The sequence below is a fragment of the Triticum dicoccoides genome, chromosome 6B, assembly GCF_002162155.2.
Source record: "Triticum dicoccoides isolate Atlit2015 ecotype Zavitan chromosome 6B, WEW_v2.0, whole genome shotgun sequence".
Taxonomy (NCBI): domain Eukaryota; kingdom Viridiplantae; phylum Streptophyta; class Magnoliopsida; order Poales; family Poaceae; genus Triticum; species Triticum dicoccoides.
This window is the reverse complement of record NC_041391.1, coordinates 334640682-334649783: the sequence shown is the minus strand read 5'-3', so window position 1 is coordinate 334649783 and position 9102 is coordinate 334640682. Positions and strand designations below refer to the sequence as shown.

General features: G+C 50.2%; 1 protein-coding gene across 1 annotated transcript in view; it reads left to right on the top strand.

Moving 5' to 3' along the window:
• LOC119321136 (ubiquitin carboxyl-terminal hydrolase 3-like) overlaps positions 1-9102 on the top strand; it is a 46256-nt gene that overhangs the window by 28274 nt on the left and 8880 nt on the right. The window lies entirely within an intron of this gene.

The window sequence follows — 9102 nt, the reverse complement described above, 5'->3', positions numbered from 1 at the left end:
CGTGCGCGCGCACGCGCCTGCGCCCCGGCCACCGTCGCCGTTGGTCACTGCGCCAGGCTCCATGGCGCCCCTGTTCTCCCCGCTCCGCCCTGTGCGTCGTCTCCGGCCGCCACACACGGCCTCGGCAAGCCCCGACCCTCCTCCTGTCATGCTGCCGCGGCTCCGCCGCCCCCAACCGCGCTGCTGGCCCGCGCCGCGGCCAACCCCTCTCCGTCGACGCCCCGGCTCCGGCCACTCCGGCCGCCGCGGCCGGCGACTCCCCTGGCCGGCGACCTGCGGCGCTGGGTCAGGGGCTCGACCCGCTAACGGGTGCCCCGTAGCCCCCTGCACCCGCGCGCCCATGCGCCCGCACCCGTTAAGGCCCCCCAGGGCCACTGACATGGGGACCCCACCCCACAGAACATTTTTTTTTAAAAAGGGAGAGAATTAAAATAAAATTATTAAATAAAAATAAAAATGATTAATAAAATTAATTATTAATTAATTAATTAACTAATGGATTAATTAAGTTAATTAATCCGGTTTAATTAATTTAATTAACTAGTTAAGTTAATTAAACTGTAATTAGATTAACCTAAACCCTAATTAACCTAATTAGAGGATGACAGGTGGGTCCCTCCTGGACCCACATGTCAGGGTTGACTCAGTCAACCCCTGTTGACTGCTGACGTCAGCATGACATCATGCTGACGTCATAAATACATTTTTTTCGAATTAATTAGACAATTAATTAAATTCCAGAAATTAATAAAATCTTTAAAAAATCATATCTTTTAATCCGTAACTCGGATTAAAATATTTTCAACATGAAAGTTGCTCAGAACGACGAGACGAATCCGGATACGCGGTTCGTTCGTCCGCCACACCCCCCTAACCTATCGAACTCGCAACTTTCCCCCTCCGGCTCCTCTGCCCGAAAACGCGAAACACTGGGGATACTTTCCCGGATGTTTCCCCCTTCACCGGTATCGCCTATCCCTATGTTAGGACACCCCTAGCACAACGTATTGCCGCGTCTTGCTTTGTGTTACATTTGATTGCTCTGTTATTTATTGTGTTCCCCCTCCGTTACTCCTTTCCGGTAGACTACGAGACCGACGCTGCTGCTGACCAGTTCGACTACGGAGTTGACGACCCCTCTCTCTTGCCAGAGCAACCAGGCAAGCCCCCCCTTTTGATCACCAGATATCGCCTACTCTTCCTTATACTGCTTGCATTAGAGTAGTGTAGCATGTTACTGCTTTCCGTTAATCCTATTCTGATGCATAGCCTGTCATTGCTGCTACAGTCATTGATACCTTACCCGCAATCCTAAATGCTTAGTATAGGATGCTAGTGTTCCATCAGTGGCCCTACACTCTTGTCCGTCTGCCATGCTATACTACTGGGCTGTGATCACTTCGGGAGGTGATCACGGGCATATATTATATACTTTACACTGTTACATTACCTGTGATACTGTTCGGAGTTGGGGGCTGAAGGGGCAGGTGGCTCCATCCCAGTAGAGGTGGGCCTGGGTTCCCGACGGCCCTCGACTGTTACTTTGTGGCGGAGCGACAGGGCAGGTTGAGACCACCTAGGAGACAGGTGGGCCTGGCCCTGTTCGGCGTTCGCGGACACTTAACACGCTTAACGAGATCTTGGTATTTGATCTGAGTCGGCTACGAGCCTATACGCACTAACCATCTACGTGGGAGTAGTTATGGGTATCCCGACGTCGTGGTATCAGCCGAAGCACTTCAGACGTCAGCGACGGAGCGGCGCGCGCCGAATTGGACTGGAACGCCACTAGGCTAGGTCTGCTTTCGGCCGCCCACGCAACGTGCAGGTGTGCTCAGGGCGATGGGCCCAGACCCCTGCGCGCTTAGGTTTAGACCGGCGTGCTGGCCTCTCTGTTTTGCCTAGGTGGGGCTGCGACGTGTTGATCTTCCGCGGCCGGGCATGACCCAGGAAAGTGTGTCCGGCCAAATGGGATCAAGCGTGTTGGGTAATGTGGTGCACCCCTGCAGGGAAGTTAATCTATTCGAATAGCCGTGATCTTCGGTAATAGGACGACTTGGAGTTGTACCTTGACCTTATGACAACTAGAACCGGATACTTAATAAAACACACCCTTCCAAGTGCCAGATACAACCGGTGGTCGCTCTCTCTCAGGGTTACGAGGAGAGGATCGCCGGGTAGGATTATGCTATGCGATGCTACTGGAGATGCTACTTGGAGATGCTACTTGGAGGACTTCAATCTGCTCTCTTCTACATGCTGCAAGACGGAGGCTGCCAGAAGCGTAGTCTTCGACAGGATTAGCTATCCCCCTCTTATTCTGGCATTCTGCAGTTCAGTCCACCGATATGGCCTCCTTACACATATACCCATGCATATGTAGTGTAGTTCCTTGCTTGCGAGTACTTTGGATGAGTACTCACGGTTGCTTTCTTCCCCTTTTTCCCCTTTCCTTTCGTTCTGGTTGTCGCAACCAGATGCTGGAGTCCAGGAGCCAGACGCCACCGTCGACGACGACCCCTACTACACCGTAGGTGCCTACTACTACGTGTTGCCCGCTGACGACGACCTGGAGTAGTTAGGAGGATCCCAGGCAGGAGGCCTGCGCCTCTTTCGATCTGTATCCCAGTTTGTGCTAGCCATCTTATGGCAACTTGTTTAACTTATGTCTGTTTTCAGATATTGTTGCTTCCGCTGACTCGTCTATGATCGAGCACTTGTATTCGAGCCCTCGAGGCCCCTGGCTTGTATTATGATGCTTGTATGACTTATTTTAATTGTAGAGTTGTGTTGTGATATCTTCCCGTGAGTCCCTGATCTTGATCGTACACATTTGCGTGCATGATTAGTGTATGATTGAATCGGGGGCGTCACAAGTTGGTATCAGAGCCGACTGCCTGTAGGAATCCCCCTTCCACACTCCTTGGCCGAAGGCGAGTCTAGACATTACAAAAACTTTTACTAACTTGGCTGTGTGCCTTACGGGCCCACGTCGCCATCGGGTGGTACTAGGATCTTTTACTCCTCGACCTTTACTCTGGGACTCTGAACTCTTTTCTACTCAGGTTAAACGAATTTACTAACTCTAACATTAGGATCCCGTTACCACGTTCACCCCGAAGTTGGATAAGCCATAGTTATTCTGTAGGATAGCATTTTGAATAGTGCCCATGTTGTCATTTGACTCCATTGAAACATCTTTGTTTTCAGATGAAACCCGCGAGGCAGGTCGTGCGCCACACTGCGGCCATTGGTGTCTCAGGATCACCTGCCGTGCTAGCTGATATGATGACCTATCTGGGTTATCGCTGGCACCCTGAGTACACCGTCTACGAGGAGTACCAGGACTTTAACCAGGAGCAGTACCGTGCCATCGTCCACCTCTACTCTCGGGAGTATGAGTCCACTACCGTGCTGCACACCGCTCATGGTGTTGGAGTGACCATCGAGATGGCAGTCCACGATGCTGCTCATGCTGCTCTAACACGTCTTCGTGGCGAGTATCAGGCATTGGACACTTCCCCTTTCAGGCACATTCCGATCGCATCTGACGTTGGTGCGGAGGGATACTACACTGCCGCCTACTCCACCGTCACCCGAGAGCCTTTCCACCATCAGCGCCTGGTTCTGCATGCTGATGGGCTGGACCGAGCTAACAGAGCTCTTCGCCACGAGTTGTACACCACTCGTCAGCACCTTTACAGGGCTCTGACGCGGTTGCACCCCTTTGTCCGGTCTGGACAGCTGCCGCGTTCTGCGATCTACCCAGCCAGGACCGTGATGCCCCACGGCGTCGGATGGCCAGAGGTGGGAGGCTACTCTCCTGCACTTGGTCCTCTTCTGCCACCTGAGCGTCGGGTTCTACACCAGAGTATCCGCGGCCCCCAGGCCACTGACGTGGAGGACTATCCGTTGCCTCACTACCAGCTGTCAGGTTACAGCTACCTTCACAGTACCTCCTGGGACTGATGTAGTCTTGCTCATTAGTCTTAGATGCACTCGCGAGCCTGCGTGCCGCCTATGATGACTTAATATATGTACTGAACTCTGTGTACTGAACTCTATGTCCGACCCCTTTTGTAAGTTATGCCGACTATCTATGTGGTATCTGTCGTGCTCCTTTCATTATGCATGTTTCATCATGAATGACTCTTGTCTATGCAAATTTCTCAATACTGAACTACCCCTGTTATATATTAGCAGGATGGTTAGACCAGCTGGTCGTGGTCGTGGTGGCAACTTCCCACCACCGCCTGAGTACATGGCTGGTATGATCCAACAGCTTGAGATGAATCGCCAGTTCATGGAAAACATGATGGCTCAGTTTCCTCGCCCCAATATGAACCAGCATCCAAACACAACAACTCTGCAGAATTTCATACGCCTCAACCCAAGTGTGTACCGCAGCTCAACCCAGCCGCTGGATGCTGATGACTGGATCCGTGACATCACCTATGAGATGGAGTCTGCTGATGTAGCCCCTGCCAGCTATGTCACTTTTGCTTCCTTCTTCCTGAAGGGACCCGCAGCTCAATGGTGGGACAGCCATAGGCGTACTCTGCCAGTTGGGACAATCATCTCCTGGCCAGACTTTCAGGCTGCCTTCCGTGCCCGCTTCATTCCTCAGGGAATCATGGACAGGAAGAAGCGTGAGTTTCGCAACCTCACCCAAGGCAACAAGACTGTTGAAGCTTATCAGCGGGAGTTTCTGGACTTATCCCGCTATGCTGAAGAAGACATTGCAACTGATGCTCGCAGACAGGAGAAGTTCCATGAAGGCCTTCAAGCTGACATCAAGCTCACACTTCTAGTGCATGACTTTGCCGATTTCGCCACCTTGGTGAACAAGGCCATCAATGTCGAGACTGGTCTGCAAGAACACCAGAGCTCTCAAAGGCGCAACCGTGACACGGGCTCATCTTCGGGCCCGCCCTCGCAGAAGCGTAAGATATGGATCCCGAACAGCATGTACCGTCCAACTGCACCTGCCCCAAGGCAGTCTTATGCTGCACCTCGTCTGCCGGCTGCTCCAACTAGGCAGCCGAGGCTTCCAGCTCCACCACCCCAAGCTCCTGTTCCTACCCCCGAGAATGGGTTGTGCTTCAGGTGCGGACAACCAGGGCACCGTGCTAGGGAATGCAACCAGAAACAGAATCAACTGGCCCTTCCAGCAACTGGCCGTGGGAACAACCAGGCCCGCAACAACAATGCCAAGTCTTATGGCCGTGTTCATGCCAACCACATTGATCTGAATGAAGCTCAAGACCAGCCTGCTACGGTGATGGGTACACTCCTCGTAAATTCAGTACCAGCATCTGTTTTATTCGATACAGGTGCATCGCATTCATTCATGTCAGAAGATTTTGCATGCTTGCACGACATTAAATGTGAGGACATGAATGCTTCACTATTAGTGCACACCCCTGCGGGCCAATGTCGAACCTCCATGATTTGCAACGACGTCCCTGTAGAAATCGAAGGACTGGAATTCCTTGTCTCTCCCATCGTACTGAAGTCCTGTAGCATTGATCTCATTCTGGGGATGGATTGGTTAAAGGCGCATACTGCTTCTATCGTTTGCGCCACCAAGACCGTCCATCTGCTACACCCTTCTGATGAAATAATTAGCTACGATGCTCATCTGGTTCGGAATGTCGAGGCCAGGCTTTATGCCTTAAACGCATTGAACGCTACCCCTCTCGAGGGCATTGAAAACATTCCCGTCGTGCGTGAATTCTTAGACGTCTTTCCTGAAGAACTCCCAGGGATTCCCCCTGCTAGAGCTGTCGAATTCGTCATCGACTTGAAACCAGGCACCACTCCTATAGCCAAGCGACCCTACAAGATGCCGCCGCATGAACTCCTTGAGCTTAAGGAGGAAATCGATAAATCTCTTCGAAGTGGTTTCATTCGCCCAAGTTGCTCTCCTTGGGGAGCACCTTCTCTCTTTGTCAAGAAGAAAGATGGGACAAACCGATTGGTCCAAGACTACCGTCCTATAAACCAAGCTACCATTCAGAATAAGTATCCTCTTCCTCGGATCAATGATCTGTATGATCAATTGGCTGGTTCATCAGTGTTCTCTAAACTCGACTTGAGGTTGGATTACCACCAGATCCGTGTTCGTGAGGAAGATATCCCCAAGACCGCCTTTGTGACTCGTTATGGTTCATACGAGTACACCGTCATGTCTTTCGGCTTAACCAATGCTCCAGCCACCTTCTCTCGCCTGATGAACTATATATTCATGGATTACCTCGACAAGTTCATCGTGGTTTATCTGGATGATATTCTGGTATTTTCCAAGAACGAAGAGGAACATGCTGAACATCTTCGCCTCGTGCTGGAAAAGCTACGAGAGCATCAACTTTATGCCAAGTTCTCCAAATGTGAATTCTGGCTTCCCGAAGTAACCTATCTTGGGCATGTCATCTCTAAGGATGGTATTGCCGTCAACCCTGAACGAGTTCAGGCTATTCTCGATTGGACTCCTCCGAAGAACGTTAAGCAAGTCAGAAGTTTTCTCGGTCTCGCCAGCTACTGCCGTCGATTCGTCGAGAACTTCTCCAAGATTGCCAGGCCTCTGACTAACCTATTGCATAAGGGCGTCAAGTTCCAATGGACAGATAAATGTCAGGAAAGTTTCCAGGCACTCAAGGACAAGTTAACTTCTGCCCCAGTACTAGCTCCTCCTGATACTAAGAAGGACTTCGTCATTTACTGCGACGCTTCCCGTCAAGGACTAGGCTGTGTCCTAATGCAAGAGCGCAAAGTGGTTGCTTATGCCTCTCGGCAATTGCGCCCTCACGAAGAGAACTACCCATTTCACGACCTCGAACTTGCTGCTGTCATTCATGCGCTAAAACAGTGGCGACATTACCTACTCGGTAATCGTTGCGAGATCTTCACTGACCACCAAAGTCTGAAGTATCTGTTTACTCAGCCAGACCTGAACCTCCGTCAGCAGAGATGGATGGAGACTGTTGCAGATTTTGATTTGGGTATTTCCTATACCCCAGGCAAGGCTAATGTAATGGCTGATGCCTTGAGCCGCAAGTCTTACTGCAATCACCTCCAGGTTCACAAAGTTCAGCCCTCACTCGTTGAAGAATTCAGAAAGCTGAACCTCCATATTGTTCCTCCGGGTGCACTCGCTCCCCCTCCTCCGGAGTTCCGCAAGGTGAATCTCCGTGTTGTTTCCCAGGGTTCCCTCTATACCATGGCTGTTGAACCCGATCTCGTGGGCACCATAAAGACAATGCAGGGATTTGACTCTGAAGTCTACAAGATTAAGCAAGACCTCAAAGAAGGAAGTCCCTCATCCTTCACTATTGCTGATGATGGCGCCTTGTACTTCAAAGGCCGCCTAGTGGTGCCATGTAAGAAGGAAAACCTGAATATGACTCAGGAGGTTATGAAAGAAGCTCATGATACGCCTCTATGTATCCACCCTGGTAGTACAAAGATGTACCAAGACATCCGCCAGAGATTCTGGTGGTCTAACATGAAGCAAGACATTGCTCGTTATGTTGCTGAATGTGACGTTTGCCGTCGTATCAAAGCAGAACATCAAAGTCCTGCTGGAACTCTGCAACCTATATCTATTCCTGAATGGAAATGGGACCATGTCGAGATGGACTTCGTTACTGGATTTCCCAAATCGCAAAAGGGTAATGATGTTATTCTTGTCGTCATTGACCGACTTTCTAAGGTTGCACATTTTCTGGCGGTCAAAGAAACGATCACTGCTAGTCAGCTTGCAACTCTCTACATGTCCAGAATTGTTTCGCTTCACGGTATTCCACTGGTTATCAGTTCAGACCGTGGCAGCTTATTCACTTCAAGATTCTGGGCAAGTTTCCAAGAAGCTATGGGCACTCATCTGTCTTTCAGCACTGCTTTTCATCCTCAGTCACAAGGGCAAGTTGAACGTGTCAACCAAGTTCTCGAAGACATGCTTCGAGCTTGTGTTATTTCCTTCGGCAAGAAATGGGAGGAATCTCTTCCGTATGCTGAGTTCTCTTATAATAATAGCTATCAAGCTAGTCTGAAGATGGCCCCCTTCGAAGTGTTATATGGACGAAAGTGCCGAACCCCTCTGAACTGGTCAGAAACTGGGGAACGTCCACTTTTTGGTCCGGATATTATCCAACATGCCGAAGAGCAAGTCCGCATTATTCGCGAGAATCTCAAGACTGCTCAGTCACGCCAAAAGAGTAATTATGACCGTCATCATAAAGACATGGTCTATCAACCTGGCGAAAAGGCCTATCTTCGAGTTACACCAATGAAGGGTGCTCACCGCTTCGGGATCAAGGGCAAGCTAGCTCCTCGCTATATTGGCCCATTCACTATCCTCGAGAGGCGTGGAAAAGTGGCATGTCAACTGGAGCTTCCGCCGAACCTTTCTCAGGTTCACGATGTGTTCCATGTATCACAACTCCGCCGTTGCTTCAAGGACCCCATCCGAGCTGTGGATCATGAAGTCCTCGAATTGCAACAGGACCTCTCCTATAAAGAGCATCCGGTCCGCATTCTCGACCAAGCTGAATGCCGCACACGCCAGAAGGCGATCAAGTTCCTCAAGGTCCAGTGGTCGAATCACTCTGAAGACGAAGCCACCTGGGAACGCGAGGATCGCCTGCGTGATGAATACCCCGCACTGTTTCCTTCTACCTCCTAAAATCTCGGGACGAGATTTCTTGTAGTGGAGGAGATTTGTAACGCCCGGATAATTAAGCTACAGTAATCCCTGCTAATGATGCCAAGTCACCTCGGTTACCGTGATTAAACTCACGTTGATTCGAACCCGGTTCAAATTCAATTGAAAACATAGGCAAACAATAAAAGTTTTCAAAAATTAAATCTAAAATGTTCGGGGGTTGTCAAATATTACAAAGGTAATTATGGTGAAGTAAACACATTTTTATAAAATGCATAAATATTTTAAATTGAATAAAACAGAAAGGAAAATAAATTAAAAAAAAAACAAAAACAACAGACACCCCCCGCTGGGCCAAGTGGCCCAGCTGGCCTCCGCCGCCCGAACAGGCCGGCCCAACCGGCCAACCCCACTCCTCTCCTTATTCCCCCCCGCAACCC